This window comes from Zalophus californianus, chromosome 12, assembly GCF_009762305.2.
Source record: "Zalophus californianus isolate mZalCal1 chromosome 12, mZalCal1.pri.v2, whole genome shotgun sequence".
NCBI lineage: Eukaryota > Metazoa > Chordata > Mammalia > Carnivora > Otariidae > Zalophus > Zalophus californianus.
In genome coordinates this window covers 74,621,807-74,640,313 of record NC_045606.1, presented here as the reverse complement: position 1 = coordinate 74,640,313, position 18,507 = coordinate 74,621,807, and the positions used below count along the sequence as shown (strand labels likewise).

Sequence of the window (18,507 nt, the reverse complement as noted above, 5' to 3'; positions counted from 1 at the left end):
GTTGAGGTTTCAATTAGTTACCCAAAGTCAACCTCAGCCTAGAAGCAGTTGCTCCTCCTTCTGACTCACCAGCAGGAGGTCAGTAGTAGCCTCATACTACGTCACATGCCCACATCATTCAGCTCACCTCTCATCACGTCGGCATTTTATCGCCTTACCTCGTGACAAGACGGGTGAGTACAGGACAGTAAGATACTTTGAGCGAGGGAGACCACATTCACATGACTTTTGTTGCAGTATATTGTTATATAATTGTTCTATTTTATTGTTATTGTTGTTGATCTCTTGCTATGCCTAATTTATAAATTAAACTGTATCATGGATGTATGGGAAGAAACATACATATAGGGCTCAATACTCTCTGCACTTTCAGGCATCCCCTGGAGATCTTAGAAGTATCTTCCATGGATAAGGAGGGGGAACTACGGTATTTCCAGAAGCAGCATGAATGTCTCAAATGTGTCCTCACACTGGAACATAATAAACACAATAAAAGAGCTGCCTCAGAAGTTATAGGACCCATTTGACAATATGCTTGCTTGTCACCCAGTTGTCTTGTGGGAACTTCCTTGCTTGTCACCCAATAATCTTTCCTCCTTGGCTCTGACTTTATGGTTGGGAGGTATCAGAGACAATTCAGTACTAGGACTTCAATGTTTTTTAATCAGTACTCATTTATAAGAAGACATGCTATTTCTATGTCTTTACTGGCTCGTTCCCTTTTATCTAAGTGTTCCAATATCCCCTTTACAGTGATCTATAAAACAGTGATAATTATAACACAGGGAGCAGGAGAATTGTTCTTAACTTACCAACAGCTCTAGGAACTTTATGTCATGTAAATATAACTAGCCAAACTGAAAACTATAAGCCACGGAGCAAGTGTCAATAGACACTCATGATGAAGAAAATTATAATGCCTCCTAGGCATATGGGACTTTTTTCTTTTCTTTCTTCTTCTTTTTTTTTTTTTTTCCAGAGATGGAGAGAGGGAAAAGGGGCAGAGGAAGAGAGAATCTTAAACAGGCTCCATGCCCAGTGCGGAGCCTGACATGGGGCTCAATCTCACTACCCTGAGATCATGACTTGAGCTGAAATCAAGAGTCGGATGCTTAACTGACTGAGCCACCAGGGCGCCCCTGTGACTTTTGTTTTAACAGCAGCATAGTCCCACTTAGGTGTCTCTGCAGTGTTTCTGTTGTCTGGCTGTGCAGGGGATTGTCATGACTCCTACTGAGAGTTTCTGCCATAGAGTACCACAGTTTTCTTCGTCCATAATCAGGGAGCATCTGACTGTTTGAAACCAGAGGTAGTGTAAGTTAATGGGTTTCGAGAGCACCATAGGAGATGTCTTAGAGGACTCCTCTGAATTGTTCTGTCTTCATAGGGATTAAATAGTGAGACATGGCTTGAATACTGATTTAGGAGACTTGGGATAGAAATTGGAAAGGAAAAAAAGAGAATCAGTTTCCATCAGCCAGTATGTTTATTCATCCGTATTAGGTATGATAGGATGGTGAAGGCTGTCAACTCCATTAAATGGTCTCGTTTGCTTGAGGGAAGTGGGTATAGTTGTGACAACTCAAGTGAAGGTGGTTTTGTTGAAATTTTTACACACTTGTAGGCAGAGCACACTTGCTGCCATTCAAAGCAAAGGAGACTGAGAAGACCATTGCAGCAGGGGTGGGTACAAATGCTCACAAGAGAGAAAGAAATACTCCATTTTCTATCCCTAGCATCTGTAAAATGGGACAGGTTGCATTTTGATCAAGAGTTTGAAAAATCTCATTACTTCAAAATATGGTATTGTTTTGGGGGTCTGAGGACAAAGGCTTAAACCTAAGATTTTTGTAGCAGATTTTACACATGTTGGGAAAGTAGAAAAGGACTCAGGCCAGGTATTTCCTCAACCACTCACATTCATCACCATAAAATATAGCCTCACTAGCACAGATGGAAAGAATGGCTCAGCTTTTCACAAAACTTTAAGGAAATCCTGTGTGTTTTATATTGAGTATTATAGGATCTTAATCTGTTCAGTGGGAAACAGAGTACTATTGTATTACAAAAACTTTAAAGAAATAAACAGACTACCACCTAGAGGAGTGCCCTAGTCTTCTCACCCCTCTGATTGAGAAAAGAAATAGAACTGCTTCGTTAAATATTGATGACATTTTAAATCTTAGCCATTATAAATATTGATGACAACATGTTTTTCAAGTACTCTAACCACCCCCAGATGAAGCACCCTGCAACATTGTGAATTTAGATGTGATATAAATTTGATCACAGTGTCATCACTGGTTGGCCAACTCTAAGCAGACCTCTCATTTCATTAACCTAGCAAATTGTTATCCCCACCATTTATGCATCTGGAGTTTTTGGACCTCACTAATAGTGTATGATGGATTTTTACCATGTTGTGAAACTGTTTCAAAACCAATCACTAAATCTTAGGACCCTACATATTCCCCATGTTCCTCAAGTGTACTTGGAAAGGAAGAAATTACCGTAGGCAGTGTCAGATTTACAGACATTATGATTCAGAAGGAAGAAAGGTAATGATAGTTCTGTGAAACTGAGCTCAACTTTCTCTGATGACCTTGCTTCCCTAGATGGGGGGAAGGGGTGAAGAGGACTTGGCAGGATTAGGGGTGGATGTGAGAACCTTAATTTTTCTAATTAAAGATAATTTTCTTCTTGAAAATTTGTCTCTTCCAGATTCACTTATCTTGTTGGGGATGGTGGTCAGTTTTTCACAGCTTCCCTCCCCTTCCTCCTTTGCCTTTAACCACAGGGCATGTGGGCAACAGAGTACTTTTGAAACCTTGTGACCTCAGAGGGATAGTTATCTGGTCCACATGCTGTACTGGGGTGTTCTCTGATGGCTCCGCGTGTTTCATTCTCTGTGTTCTTTATGATATTCTAAAGCAATGGGTTCCATCTGTATTTAGGGCAAGTTAGCAGCTCTTGTTACTGATGTCTGTGGTCGCTGTCATAGCCTCTGGTAGTGACATCTACGTGCCTCATCCCCACCTGAAGAACCCACGAGTCTGTGTGCTCTCAACAGTTTTTCTAGTTCTCCCAGGGGCAGGGGGGTGGGTACCTTCTGGACCTTACCTTGGCTTGCACAAATCCTTGGGAACCAGGAACAAATGCTCACTTGAGACCTCTCTTGACCTAAACACAGGTAATTGCTGTTTTACCCTATGTCAATCAACGCAGATCACTTCAGTGCCAGTTGGGAAAAGAAGTATAAGTTCTGTTTGCCCTCAGATCTCTCCAGCTCCTCTTCCCCCCATGCCCTCCCAGCTCCCACTCAGGGTTTTCACCTTAGAAGAGGGGAAGGGCCAAAATACCATCAGAGGCACCACACCCACTTCCTTTGCGTCCCCTCCCCTCATTCTCCAGGCTACCACCTGGGCGCAACAAGAAATTGCCTCTAAAAAGATCATAATGTACATCCTTTCTCCCCGCATAGTTGGTAGCAAATCTCTGTGCTTTATGATTCCAGACCTTTAAAGGGAAGTTTCAGGAATTTAGAAAATCCTTTTCTTTCTCAGTTGCAGGGCTGTTGTTATAGGAAGCCCTGTGCTTTCATGACTTTCTGTACCTAACTTTTAAGAGTTTATTTTGAGACCTAAAGATGAATACTTTCTTCTTTGCTCTTGGCTGGTTCTGCTTATGCTCTGAAATAATGGTCACTTCATCCCTGTTGGGTAAAGGGTTTGGTAATAACTGTCATAAGTAAAGACTGTATCAGGTGATATTTCAAAGTATTATCCTATTATGAAATTATTAACAATTTACAATTATTCCCAGGTATAACTATATTCTTTTTCAGGGACAAGCATGATAGACAAGTTATAAGAAATAAAGTAGTATTCAGTGACAGTAAAATCATACTATGAAACAAGTTTAAAGATTGTAGACTTTCTACATTTTAATTCATATGGACCTACAGGAGTGGCCGAGAAAATAGGTTGGATTAATGTGTTGGCAGGCATCACATAACAAGTTGATGTTAAATTTATATGTTGGCCAAGTTAGTTTACTGACATTACCTCTACTCCCTCAATACCTCTCTCTGGGATGCAAACATCTAGATTTGGTGACAGAGAGCTGAGAGCAGTAGGATTGAGTTATTCACGAAGAAGACCTCTGATTAATGAGCTTCAAGTAAGAACTAATTTCCAGACAACCATCTGTGCCATCACTAGAACCTGAAAGTTCCCATTTATGATCAATGTCAAGATGAGAGTGAAAAGAGAAATTTACTTTGAAACAGCAAAAAACATTTTAATCTTTCCTTTCAAGAGGTAAGCACTTCTAAGCAGTAACTTGACTTGTTTTAGAAGGATTAAGAATATACTTATATTGTCTTTGTTCTCTGATCGCTTCAAAGGGGAAGATTTTGTCTTTATAATAAGTTTGAGAGTCTTTAAGGGGTGTGGCTCTGCAATACATATATTGTGTATCTCTCAGAACATCTAACCAGTGTTAGCTATTTCTAAATAAATCGGTATATATGCTCAATTAGTAGATTGATATTCCATAACTTCATGGTAGATACAGATACATTGTTTAAATCGTTTCGCATGTTATATAGAATTTAGGATTTCCCTTGAGCTTTTGCAAATGGATGGGCATTAGATAAGAAGGGAAAAGGAGGTCATATTCAAGGGGAAGGCTAGTGAGAGTGAATATAGTGCATTATGAGAGGGTAAGCACATCTCTTTGACCAAAGTAAAGACAGGGAATAGATGTAGAAGCCAAATGGTGGGATGCTCAAAAACAAGCAACAGTAGTAGTGAAGTGACACGATGGAAGCAGGTTAGGTCTATATTTTCCACGTTTCCACCTACACGGAAGATGAATTGGGGTCTAACGGTACAAAAGAAACAAGATGGTTTCCGGCTTTTGTACTAGCTCTCTTCGCATCATTCAAGAAGACTCCAGGGTGTATCATGAGTAATTCTAATTGTTTTTCTTTGCTTATCCTGTGTTCTCTCCAATTCCCTGTGATGGACCCTAACACTGGCTGCATGTGTCCTGCATTGTTGCCATGATATCACCTGTTTTGTTTGATGAAGATAATGTGGCTTGGCACCCGGGTCATAGTCACGTCTCCTGATTTTGATGTGCCTCTGACGCCGTTGCACTTATCTCCTCCCATTTCCTTTGCTAATGTGGGACTACTCCCATCATATATTATACTCTGTTACTTGGTCCATGAAGCAGCAAGCTATTTTTTTTCAGGGCCTTGCCAAAAATTATCACAGCGTATTGCCCCCTTGGCTCTGACCATAAAGCTAAAAAACAATCTGGATATGGGGCGCCTGGGTGGCTTAGTTGGCTAAGCATCTGACTCTTGATCTCAGCTCAGGTCTTGATCTAAGGGTCATGAGTTCAAGCCCCATGTTGGGCTCCACGCTGAGTGTGGAGCCTACTTTTAAAAAAAAAAATCTGGATATATATACACTAAACTGTTGTATTAGCTATCTATTGCTGCCTAATAAATTATCCCAAAACTTAACAGCTTAAAACAATAAGCATTTATTATTTCAAGGTTTCTGTCAGTCAGGAGGCATGACATAGCTGGGTCCTTTGGCCCAGTATTCCTCATCAGGCTGCAATAAAGTGTCAGCAAGGGCTGTGGTCTCATTTCAAGGCTCATCTCGGGGAGGTTCTACTTCCAAGCTCACTCACATAACTATTGGCAGGACTCCGGTCTCTTGCTGAGACACCAGTTCTTTATCACATTTGCCTGTCGTGGGGCAGCTCACAACATGGCAGCTGGCTTCTCTCAGAACATGTGAGGGACGGAGTGAGTGAGAACCAGCAGGATGAGTCATAGTTTTTTTTTGTCAATGAATCTCTGAAGCAACATCTCATCATTTTGCTATATTCTATTTGTTAGAAGCAAGTCAGCTGGTCCAGCCCACATTCAAGGGGAGAGAATTACACAAGAGCATGAATACCAAAAAGGAAAGATCACTGGGGCCATTTTAAAAAGCCACCTACCACAACTGTGGAGAATTTCCCTACATTTCTGGTGACCATACCCTCTTAAAATCTTGAGTTCCTTATGCAACTACCAGGCAAACTCAGACAAATCTGAATCTGGATAGGCTGTCACTCTCAGACTCCTGTTTTACAGTTTCTTCAGAAAAGGAATCTGGCAACAATATACAAGATGGATTAAAGAAGACTTGTGGTTGGTAAACTAAATCAAGAAATTATCGTAATTGTACTGATGAAAAGTAGTAAAAAGTCCAAACCAGGATGGTGGTAGGGAGATTCAAGGGAGGATATAGATGCAAAAAAAGGCAGAAAATTAAGAATCAAAAATACTTGCTTCCAAACTGAATACAGAAAATGGAAAGAAAGGAACAACAACTTGAATTCCCTGGTGGATCCAGGGTACTGCTGGCATTTATGAAAAATGGGAAAATTTGGAAAGAAGTCCAGGGAGCAGACTGTTCCCACCCTCCAGTCTCTAATTCTAATTTTTTAAAGATTTCATTTAATTATTCATGAGAGAGATAGAGAGAGAGAGAGAGAGAGAGGCAGAAGCAGAAGCAGGCTCCCTGAGGAACAGGGTGCCCAATGCGGAACTCGATCCCAGGACCCTGGGGTCATGACCTGAGCCAAAGGTAGACACTTAACCAACCGAGCCACCCAGGCGCCCTCTAATTCTAATTTTTTTAAGTTAAAAAATGTGGATGTTTATTGTAGGACACTTGGATAGTATGGCTAAATGGAATGGAAAGGCCTGCAGGTCACTTTGAGAATCATCTATGTTGTGAATTTTAAAATTGCTACAAGCAAGATTTTATTCACCATGATGCTTTCTTTTGTTTTCTCTTCTTATTTTCTTCTTTTTCATTTTTCAGTTTCAACAAAGGATTTCTCAGTGTCTTAAGGATTTCAAATATTGAGGGGTTGATCTTGCCTCATGACAGCAAGGTCAGTGTTTTTGCCTCCTGACTGAACCACTTCCAGAAGGATCTTGATAACCAGCTTGATGGTCAGATTGTTCATTTCTTTTTTTTTTTTTTAAGATTTATTTATTCATTTTGAGGGGGGCAAGCCGAGGGAGGGGCAAAGGGAGAGAGAGAGAATCTTAAGCAGACTCCCTACTAAGTGCAGAGCCCAACACAGGGCTTGATCCCACGACCCCAAGATCACCACACACGCAGAACCAAGATTCGGGCACTCAACTGACTGAGGCACCCAGGCACCCCCAGATTATCCATTTCAATGGCTTTGTCAGTATAGTGTTTCTCCAGAAATTCATACAGTGACTTGGCACCCTGCCTATGGCATTGGCCTTCCAGCAGTGGTTTGTTCCTGAGGGGCCAGTCTCCTGAGGGGTGGAAATGTAAGGGTGAAGGCAGGCTGAGTTTTAGAGGGAGAGTAGGGCAGGTGAGAGCCAGCCCCAGAAGAAGGAGCTAAAGCTCAGACTCCATTAGACCAGGAGACCCATGGGGACAAGACTCCTGACCTGGCCCTGGCAGCCAGCATGGAAAAAGTTTATAGGTTTTCTCTTCTCTCTAAACTTATCTACAGCAGAGTCCAACAAAGGGCAAATAAAATATTTTCTGGACAAATATAAATATTAATAAAAACTATTGTAGAATTTCCATCTTGTAGGATGCTATAAAAGGGGAATACTTCACTTCCAGTTTCTCTTATGAATAAGGATTGTTAATGTAAGGAATGTTCTTTGGAAAGCTTTTCTTTTTTTAAATTTAAGTTTATGAAATATGGAAATGACCAAAAGTATTAACATAAAACTTGATGATGGATATTTTGTAGGAAATAATTCAAAATGTCAAAAGAATTTTTAGCACAGAGTTTTTAGTATAGCAAAAATGTGTTACAGAAATGTGTAAAAATGAAGCCGTGGATCCATAAATCGTGGTGTATACATACAATGAAATCTTGTGCAGCTACTAAAAAAACTTCTTTCCAAGTTTGCAATGATATATGGAGTTGCCTAAGTAAAAAAGAAACACAATATACCTTAAAAGCAAGGTAAAAAAAGGTGATCAATCTACATGTATTGATACGGAACCATCTTCAAAATAGATAATATAGCAAGTTGGATTTTTCATTGTCACAAGCGTTTTACAAAAATACGGTTGACCCTTGAACAGCACATGTTTGACCTGCATGGGTCCACTGATATGCACATTTTTTTCAATAAATACAGTACAGCAAATGCATTTTCTTTCTTATGATTTTCTTAATAGCATTTTCTTTTCTCTAGCTTATTTTATTATAAAAATACGGTATATAATACATATAACATACAAAATTTGTGTTCATTGACTGTTCTCTGTAAGGCTGCAGGTCAATAGAGGGCTACTTGTAAAGTTTCAGGGGAGTCAAATGTTGTGTGTCCCGATCCCCTGCATTGTTCAAGGGTCCTCTATATAATTTTACTTGTCCTTAATTGCTGTAATATCTGACTCTTATTTCCCATTATCCCTCATGGAAGAAGACATAATTTAGTCATTTCTAAGTAGACTGTCAAGTGCAGTGATTTCTCAGTCAAGCAAATCGAGGTATTGGATGCTGGAAGTTTGCCGTGGTTGCCCCTGAAAACCCAGATGCCTTCACCACTGTGCTTGCCACAAGGCCCGTATGCATTACTTTATGCACTCAGCCCCTGTGTCCAAACCTCACTGTGCATTCTACTGATAGGCAAATAAGTTACATGCCTGCCGTGGTTTCAAGGCAATGTTGCAAATGTCATTTATTGTTTTGTTTTACTTTACAGCTTCTCTGGTATAGAATGGAACCCATACAGGGTTGGCACTGTTTGGTAATGGAACCATCAGTGACTACAGCATCATCCCCGTTAGGATGACGAGATCGGTCTTCAGTTTGAGGTTGCTAGCCATGTACCAGCCCCATGGTACCTAACAATTGATTTTAACAATGCAATTTGATTATTCAACTTGATTATTCTATTTGATTGAGAAAGAATGAGTTTAGTGGTTAAGTTTCCCTTTCCAATTATGCCAGATTTAGCCCTGTGGAATTGCAGATATCTCTCAGAAGGATAACATTTGTCAAATGAGACAGTACAGTCATTTAGCAATCACTCAGAGTATCCACTGAGCACCATGTGCGAGATAATCAAGTAGAAATCGATCATGTCTTTTATTTGCACAGTACTTAGATTTTGTAGAACACACCCAAGCCTTCTCTTACCTGATCCTAAAAAATAGGTTTGTGAAGTGAACTGGGAAGAGATCCCCATTTTATAGATGAAGAAACAGAGGGTCAGAGTTGAACCATTTGCCCTAAGTCAAACCAGTAGAAAATGGTGAAGTTGGGACCAGGACTAAGCTGATTATATTTGAGTACTGTTTCCAGTATTCCACACTGTCACATTTTCTATTGGCTCCATGAACAGGCTTTGGTAGGGAAGCTGGAGAAAACCTGAGGAATGGGAAGGAGACACCTCTGGGATGGGGAGGACAAAAGAAGGCACTTAAAATGAGAGGCTAGTAGAGCTGAGGCTCCTTCTTGACCAACTTCCCAGCATGGGCCACGGGCCAGCCCTCCATGAATCGGTACACTTCCCACTCAGATTCTGTACCTTCTCCTATCCCTTCTGCCCCTTTTTACCTGTGTCCCTGGCCACAAAAGACCTGAATGTTAGAAAAAATTTACAAGTTATAAGTATGAAATCCCACTTGTCAAGGAACACTATAAAAATCTGTGGTATGTTAGCCTTGGTAAGGAAGCTCTCCTTCATTTTCAGAAGAACTCTGTGAGCCTCCACCTCTGATCTGCAAACACAGCAGTCTCTTTAAGGCCAAGGACTACTTTGGTGTGTGTTGAAAGGACGACAAAGACTAGAAAAATAAGCCCACTGATTTCTGAGCAAAATCACAGCCTGAAGGTCACAGCCTCCCTGCTAATATTTTGTATTCTTAATGTTTGATATGATATTTGGGAATAATTCACTAAGGCTTGATTAGATTTACATAAAAACAATGGGCTTTCTGAAATTACAGGTGAGGAGTGGGTGGGAGCAAGGAGGTGATGAGAACAAGGCTGTCCATGTAACAGAGTATAAGCTAAAAGAGAAAGCGATGCACCTCTTCTGCCTAGTTCCCCAGAGCAGTCCGACACCCAGTGTCAGCAAAGGAAATGAACAAAGCGATGAAAGCAAAAAAAACACCCAGGTCTTTTGCAGGAGAAAAGAGTGAAGGTAAAAATTCTGCTAAATAAGTTGAACGATACTCTGTCAGCCTGAAGAAAGAGAAGCTCTCTGTGTAGTAAATCATCAGGCTTCTCTTCACTGAACGTGCTTGGCAGAGGAGGTTCTTCCCATGTGTCTCTCTTGGGAAAATGTTTTCACGTTGGTGGTTGCTAAGCTTCATCAGCGCATTGTGATAGGTAAGCCAAAGTTGTGGGTTTAGTTGGTTGATTGTTTGTGGGTTCATTTACACTTGGCTTTGTTCTAAAAATGCTTTGAGGTGGCAGTGTCCAATAGCTCATTGTGCTTTGTGCATCGATCATATTTAGTTATTAAAAGCACAAGTGAGCCTTTCAAAGGACATCTGTGTGAATAGAGGAGTACAGATTTGTTATTGTAACTAGGCAAATAAGCCAGAATGCTATTTGAGTAAACTAACAGTAGGTCTGCAGCCATTTCAGCAATAGATGAAGGTAGGACAATTTTAGTTGAGAATGATCAACAGTGTATTTGCTCCAGAGGATCCTGCAGGCCCACTAAGGCTGACCTACTCAACTGCCATGCTCCTGGCAAACCCAAGAAGTGCACTCATGATCCTCAGCCTCAGAGAACTTTAGCCCAAACCAGTGCCTCTTTTACCAGAAAAACTATAGCAGAGAGGCACTGAGATGTGTCACTAGAGACTGAACAAGATGTTTATGTAATTACTGATAATTTCACTCAATCTAATTTTAATCTCAAACCAATTTGGGTTCTCTCCAAGGTTCAAGAACAAAACATTTATTATGGTAGAGTTGCAAGATGGCTATAAGTGAAGTCTCTGCCTTTAGAGAGATGGGTTTGAGACGACTGCAACCACTTCCTAGCTAGCTCTATGGCCTAGGCTATGGGTTTGGACGAGTCACTTAAACCCCCAGTGCTTTAGTTTCCATATTTGAAAATGGGGTAATAAGAATACGTACCTCATCACCTTGTTGTATCAATTGAAATACCACTTCTAAGATGCTGAAACACAATGTGCAGGCTTGTTGATGTTGGCTGTTATTACTATGTGCCTAGGACTGTCTTGGGCCTTACAGGTGTCAAAATGTCTTAGCCCGTTCAGGCTGCTATAACAAAAGGCCGTCAGCTGGGTGGGTTATAAACAGCAGAAATTTGTTTCTCACAGTTCTGGAGGCTAGGAACTCTTAGATCACAGTGCCAGCAGATGTGTCTGGTGAGAAACTGCCTCCGGATTCATAGGCACTGTGTCCTCACATGGCAGAAGGAGGGAGGGAGCTCTCTTGAAATCTCTTTTATAAGGGCACTAATCCCGTGTATGAGGGTTCTATGCTAGTGACTTAATCATCCCCCAGAGTTCCCACTTCTAAATGCTACCACATTAGGGATTAGGATTTAATATATGAATGTATGTTGGGGGGTGGGATACAAACACTTAGTCTATAGCACAAGATGATTAAATAGTCTGCTCTCAAGGAGCCTGTATTAGCCGGGGTTCTCCAGAGAAACAGAACAAAGAGGATATGGAGATACAGATTTATTATTTTTTAAAAATTTCCATCAGATGTTATTTTTTAAAAACCAATACAGGTTTTACAGTCTGGGGTAAATATCTTTAGTTTTGGTAACATACATTAAGTGGCACTAATTACACAGTAATTATTAGGTAACTAAAGTGAAACCACAGAACTGTAACTTTGCCACAGCCACGTGGACATGGCCTTTCTGGCTGAGCACATTAAAAAAAAAAAAGACAGGATGCCCACACCAAAACTATGCCAAGGAAATCTGTTAAGGAGTAAAGCTCTGAAGTGGTGAGTCACTAGAGTACCTAGATATAGAATAGATTTAGATTTAGAGAGATTTCCTGTAAGAAATTGGTGTAGATATAGAGAGATTTACTCTAGATGTAGGGAGATTTACTATAAGAAATCTGAGAAGGAAGTGGAGAAGTACAAGATTTGGGGCCATCGGCCAGCTGGAGACCCAAAAGATCCAGTGGGATAACTTCCAGTCTGAAGCCAAGGCAAAAAGCAGGAGAAGACCAATGGCCCAGCTCGGAAACAGTCAGGTACAGAGAAAGGACTCTTTCTTATTCGGCCCTTTATTCTATTCAGACCTTCAACGAATTGGATGAGGCCCACCTTCACTGGGGAGGGTGATCTGCTTTACTTTGTGTAGCACTACAGATGTTAATCTCATCCAGAAACACCCTCACAGACATACCCAGAAATAACGTTTAACCAAATATCTGGACACCCTGTGGCCCACTCACGCTGACACATAAAATTAAGCATTAGAGCTTGCAGTATGGTACGAAAGACAGATAGATAATTAAGTATTACAATGGAATAAGGGAAGTGCAGACTTGGGAGAACATACAAAGAGCTGTGAGAGTCCTGAGAAGGGCGACGCTTGTCAGTCTGGGGTGGTTGGGCCAGGTCTCTAGATGTTTGGGTACTTGAACTGAAGTTTGCAGTTCGGGGAGTAGTTTTCTATGTGTCCAGGAAAAATGGAAGGGGCACAGGACCCTAGGCCATTTCTCACCCACTTAGTGGCTAACACACTAGTCCAAGTGACCGCTGTGTTCACGATGCTGTCCTACCGGCCTTCTACCTGGCCTCCTTGCTTTGATTTTTGTACCTCTGCTATCAGTTCTCCATACAGCAGCCAACGGGGTGGCCTTAGATCCATAAGTCAGCTCATGGTGCACCCTGCTATTAATGCTCTAGTAATTTGCCATCATATTTGGTAGAAAATTCAAAGTCCTAACACTACAGTGCCCCATATGACTCCCCATTACCTTTCCCACCTAATTTCCTGTGACTTCCCTTCTCTGTTGCTGTTTCCAGCTACACAGAGACCTTTTATGAGTCTCACGGCCTGCTTTGACTTCAGCGTATTTGTTTCTACCCGGAACACTTCTACAAATTGTCGTATGGCTCCGTCTCTTACTGCATCCAGGTCTGTGCTCAAAGTCAGCAACCTTCAATGGCACAACATGGCTGTTGTCGATTTTATCCTGCTTTTTTAAGTTGGTCAGTTAGTTCTGTTGTTGTTTTGCACACATCTGGAAACCTTCCTGGATGAGATGATGCTTGAGTTGGATATTGAAGGGTGAGAGAGCAGGTAAGAAAAGGGGAGAAGAGAATCCCAGGCCAGAGGACCAGCATGTGCAAAGGCTCAGCATCAAGAAACATAATGCCACCTTGGAGAAAGGCAGGTGGTTCCCCTGGGGTAAAGGGTGTGGTGTGGGTGAATAGGAGAAAGGAAGCTAGTGAGGACACAGGGCTGTCTGTGGATACACGAATAATGGTACCTGTAGACCCTGCTGCTCTTGCCCACGTCAGCCAGCAGCCCAGCCTTCGCCCTTCATTCAGAGGAGCCCGTCTCAGATTGTATGTCTTACGGTGGTGGCGTGTCTCAGCCTTTTTCTCATACTGTCACTCCACCCAAGGAGTCTATGTAAACATTTTTTTCTAATACCACTCCCTATGAAACTTTAATACCCCACATGTGCTGCATATCTATTTATCTGCTGTATATGCTTATCTGTGCTTTAGACATAAAAATAGGATTTTCTCCTCCTGAGGGCCAGTTTTCACTTCTGTTGAGAATGTATGTTTTATAATTTTCACTGACAGCATGATTTTGTCTCCGTCTTGTCTCCTGTCTCTCTCTCTCCCTCAAACATCCAGGGAGCATCGAATCCCACAGAATACCATATACGTGACAATAACTGAGCCATCACTGTATAACAATAACTATACTCACATAAAACTGGAGTGATTTTTCTTTCCTCCCTTAATAATTCTGCCCCATCCCCCGTATATGGACCACCTAATTCTACACCCATGCTTTTTTTTTATTTTTTTAAAGATTTTATTTATTTGACAGAAAGAGACATAGCGAGAGAGGGGAACACAAGCAGAGGGAGTGGGAGAGGGAGAAGCAGGCTTCCCGCTGAGCAGGGAGCCCGATGCGGGGCTCGATCCCAGGACCCTGGGACCATGACCTGAGCCGAAGGCAGACGCTCAACGACTGAGCCACCCAGGCGCCCCCTACATCCATGCTTCTAAGTGGCATTAGAGACTGAAACATTCCAAGGAATGTCATATATCTGATTCTTAGAGTTCTGCCTTTAGGGATAACTCATTTATTCAGATGCTACTTATCCTCAAGTCACACCTGTCTCCCCATCCCTGCCAGCGAAGCGAGCTGAGGACACATGCACAGGGCACAGGAGGAAAGCTAAAAGGCCTCTGAGCAACTTGCTTGAATACCACACTGCAGCAAAGCTTGTGTGTTTTTTTAAAAAATCCGTTTTTCCAGGTGTTGAATGTAAGTATTGAATCACTAAATTGTGCACTTGAAACTAATATTGCACTGTATGCTAACTAACTGGAATGTCAATAAAAACTAAAAAGACAAAAAAATACAAATAGGGCTAAATAAAAGGAAAGATATGCCATGTTTATAAAAAAATAAAAATCAGCTTTTTATACAATATCTATTTACATTTACTATACACAATTCTATTAAGATTTGTAATCTAGCTTTTCAACTCATGATTGACTTGAGGTAGCAAAATAGAAGGAGAAGAGAAGGGCTGATGATAACAAGGAAAATACAGAAGAGCTACGCAAATCCCATTTACTAATATGAAAGCACATCAGCCTAGGGGCAAGTGGTCGCTGGATTTTACTGGTGTTTATAATGTTGTTCCTAAATGATCACATGACATTTTATTTAGGAAAACAGAGAATATGAATCCTATTTTCCAAAGCTTCCAACTAAGATCATTAGAATAAAGTTCTTAAAATAATAAAGCTTCATCTAACTGGAAAATTTAGCTACCCATAAAGACTTATTTCCATGAGGATCCTGGATAGCATCTGGTTTTAATAATTGTCGGAGCTGTCGCGTGTAAACAGATGTATGGTTTTCGAAGGTTCCATGAGACAAAATACAGCCTTTGCTCATTTTGAGTAATGATGTATGGGATGAGCGAATCTGAAATGAAAAAATTAAAATGTTATTGGTTTACATGTCGAAAATTTTTTTAAAAATATAATCCCATATCATAAGTAGCTTCAACGCTGGTCAGCACATGCTGTGATAAAAGCTGAACTAATTCCCTTGATGGGGATGCTAGAAACTAAATGTGTACAGAGATTTACTTATATCGATATAGGTAAATGAGTTACTGAGTGATGGAACAATGTTGTGTGGCTAGCAGAATTGCGTTCAGCCTAAGCACTTTATCAAGAAGAGTATTTCCTGCAGAGATAATAAGCCATTAGGATAAACTCACTTCCACCTAACCTAATACCTGAGCTTCATTGAGAGGAAAATAAAGCATGCCTTACTGGCAGTAACAGCAACAGTATGATGATCGGCACAAAGGGCTTTGGGATCAAGAATCAAACAAGATCAGTTTGTTGAATATGGCCGGGTGACACGGATGGGGGTGGGGTGCAGACACTCCATGAGCCCCCAAATTATCCTTTATAACTAGTATGTCCTACCTGTATTATCAACCGAAAGATGACCGTCAGTTTAGTCACAAAGCTGGGCACTTTTCTCTCCCTTCTTTTCCTGTTCTTTCCTAACCAATCACCCAGCTTGTTTCAGTGAACTTTTCTCAGGATTGTTGGAGTCAGGCAATATAAAAGTGATCGAACAGACTGAGAGATATAAAAATGGACCGAAAGCAAAGCTTTAAAACAAAACAAACCATTTTTTTTTCTTTTTTCTCTTTCTTTTTTTATTATGCACCCCTATGTTCATTGCAGCATTATTTACAATAGCCAAGAGATGAAAGCAGCCCAGCCTTATTTAACATAAGATCGTATGGTGAAAGCCATGAGGGAGCGTCAGAGTCTCCAGGGAGAGAAATTGTGGGTGAAGAAAAGGAAACGGATCCAAAGGGAAAAGACGTGGCGCCAGTGGTTCTTTCTGCCTACTGTTGTTTCCCGCCCCGGCCTGTGCAGCCACCTGAGGCGTCCTCCAGGCTGCTTTCTGGACCCGAGGCTCGGGACGCTCTCAAGAGGAGATTCAAAGAAATTTGAAGGAGAAGGTATAAAAACCTTGAGTTAAAACAAGAGAGTTGTATTAACAAGAGGGAAACTCTCATTGATGAAACTGTTTGCCCTGTTTCCTTTATTTCTGTTTACCCGTGACAACTTTAAAAATAAAAGCCTAGACTTAAAATATTTTTAAATCTTGGAGAGACATTCTTGCGTAGACAATCCTTGAATTCCAAGCAATGACTTTTAAGAGGCAATTTCGAGGATTAATATTTTGAAAATGCAGAATTGTTCACCTTTCTTAAAACTCTCTTCTCCCTGATTTACACAACTAATTTCTGGTTCTTTCTGAGCTCCCTGACTATTCCTACCAGCTATGTTCACTTTTTCTTTGTCAGAACCCACATCAGTGCATTCCCCATGGTTGTAGCTTTGACAGTTCTTCTCCTTCGCACTCTAAATACTCTGTCTTGGGGTTTTAGCCTTATTTCATGGATTGAACTGTTATCCATATTCTATAAGAATTCTATATTAAAAAAAGAATTCTATATGAAAAGAAAAAATGTTTACCAAAGAATAGTCCTTACACTAACAATCCCCCATTGTAAGAGAAACTAGAAATGAAATAGCCCTCTTTCTGGGTATTCTATGACATGGAAATTCTATGGTAGTTCTTATTTATGTTTATATTTTCCCAGAAAGCATTTTACTTAACCCTTTGTTTGACTCTGCTGTAACTGAGTTCAGAGAGAACAGAGGACCCATAAACTCTCTCCATCATGATGAACGACCTGCCAACATCCAGTAAACAAGTTACTCTTAGAGATACACTGTAGCACAATGACATGACATTGCCATTTTGGTCTTTATGTAGGTGAAAATGTAATTTTTAAAGTTCAAAATTCATCTAATTTTTTTCATCATTGAAAGTAAAGATTTAACACACTTAAAATGCTGAAAGTTATACAACTTTTTCAAAATATGTAAAAATATAAATGTGTAAAAATAGAAACTCAGTGGATAACCCAGGAGGGCCTAGACTTTTCTAATCTGCTCACACAGATGGCCAAGATGGTGGGTTGGTGCCTGGGTCTTGGTAATTCATGGGTTGGGATCCTCCAAGATCTTCCCACCTTCTTTCTATTCCCTGTGTGATCCTTGTCAAAACTGGACCTGTTTATCTTTCGAGTACCAGGGGCCCCAAATCAGAGCTGAGGAGGACAAGACTCACACCTGGTTGGCTGCCAGGACCAGGTTGGAATTCCTGTCCCCATCAGGCTTCCAGGGACTCAGAGCTAGAACTTTAGATCTTGCTTTTGGATCTGCCTCTCACCCACCCCACCCTCCAAGCGGGATCGAACCTCCTTCATGCACACCGCCACGCATGTTAGTGAGTAGTGGGAATTAGACCAGGGGAAGAAGGAGGAGAGAAGACAGAAGGTGAGGGGACAAGAAGGAAAACCATGTGAGAAGGGTAAGGAGGGAGGGGAGAGGGGAAAGGGGAGGAGCTGGAAATAAGCTGGTTCCAGAAATCGTCCGCAGACTTCAAATGAGCCTGTCTCTTGTTTGAGAACTTTGAGGATATTTTTTTTTAAACCACCTTTGGGTTTCTCATCTGATTGGTTAGTTTGGATTTTTGTGTGTTGGTTGGTTGGTTTTATTTGATTTTTTAAATTTGCAGAGTTGTTTTATTTGTTTTGCTGCCAGGACTTTAGGAAGCATTCCCTGATGCGCCATCTGATGAAGAGTCCTCACCAGTGCTCCACCACTGCTTGCGCTTACCCTGATCCCAGCACTATGGGTTTGTTTGTTGTTTGTCTGGTTTGCCACGTCTCTTGTTAATTTAAACCACCGGGAGGGCAGGGACAGGTCTCTTTTGTTTTAACAGCATGCATTCGCCAGAAAATAATCTTTTCTACATGTTGAATCCTGCACATGGAAATTCTCAAGACACAATATGTCAAGAGTGAGAGGAAAGTACAAAATACATGTTCACTGTCTTTTCTGACAATTCTTCTTGCGAACATATGGGTATAATTGTGGCTCAATAAAAGATGTGCTCAAATTATCTCTCTTTGGTCCTCCCTTTGAAATACTCCCTAATTGATAACACATTTGCTCAGCCACTCTACTAGGTAGTTACTACTTAAAAACTGGAGAATTTTTAAGAGTTAGCAGAACATCTGGGAACTGTGAAAACTGGTTTTGGCTGAACTTCTCTTTGTTTTGTTCCGGAGGGTTTTTTTTTTTTTTTTC

At 40.9% G+C, this 18,507-nt stretch overlaps 1 long non-coding RNA gene across 9 annotated transcripts in view; it reads left to right on the top strand.

Annotated features, from left to right (window-relative positions):
- The window catches only part of LOC113911567, a 97,956-nt gene extending 79,651 nt beyond the window's left edge, over nucleotides 1–18,305 (top strand). For 7 of the 9 annotated variants that reach the window (XR_004819466.1, XR_004819469.1, XR_004819470.1 and 4 more), the window contains 4 exons: nucleotides 4,107–4,319; nucleotides 6,897–6,969; nucleotides 16,018–16,301; nucleotides 17,959–18,305. This is a non-coding gene — a long non-coding RNA (uncharacterized LOC113911567). The remainder of the gene's footprint in view (nucleotides 1–4,106; nucleotides 4,320–6,896; nucleotides 6,970–16,017; nucleotides 16,302–17,958) is intronic. The other 2 variants (XR_004819471.1, XR_003516528.1) reach the window with 2 other exon arrangements.
- The last annotated feature ends 202 nt before the right edge of the window (nucleotides 18,306–18,507 follow it).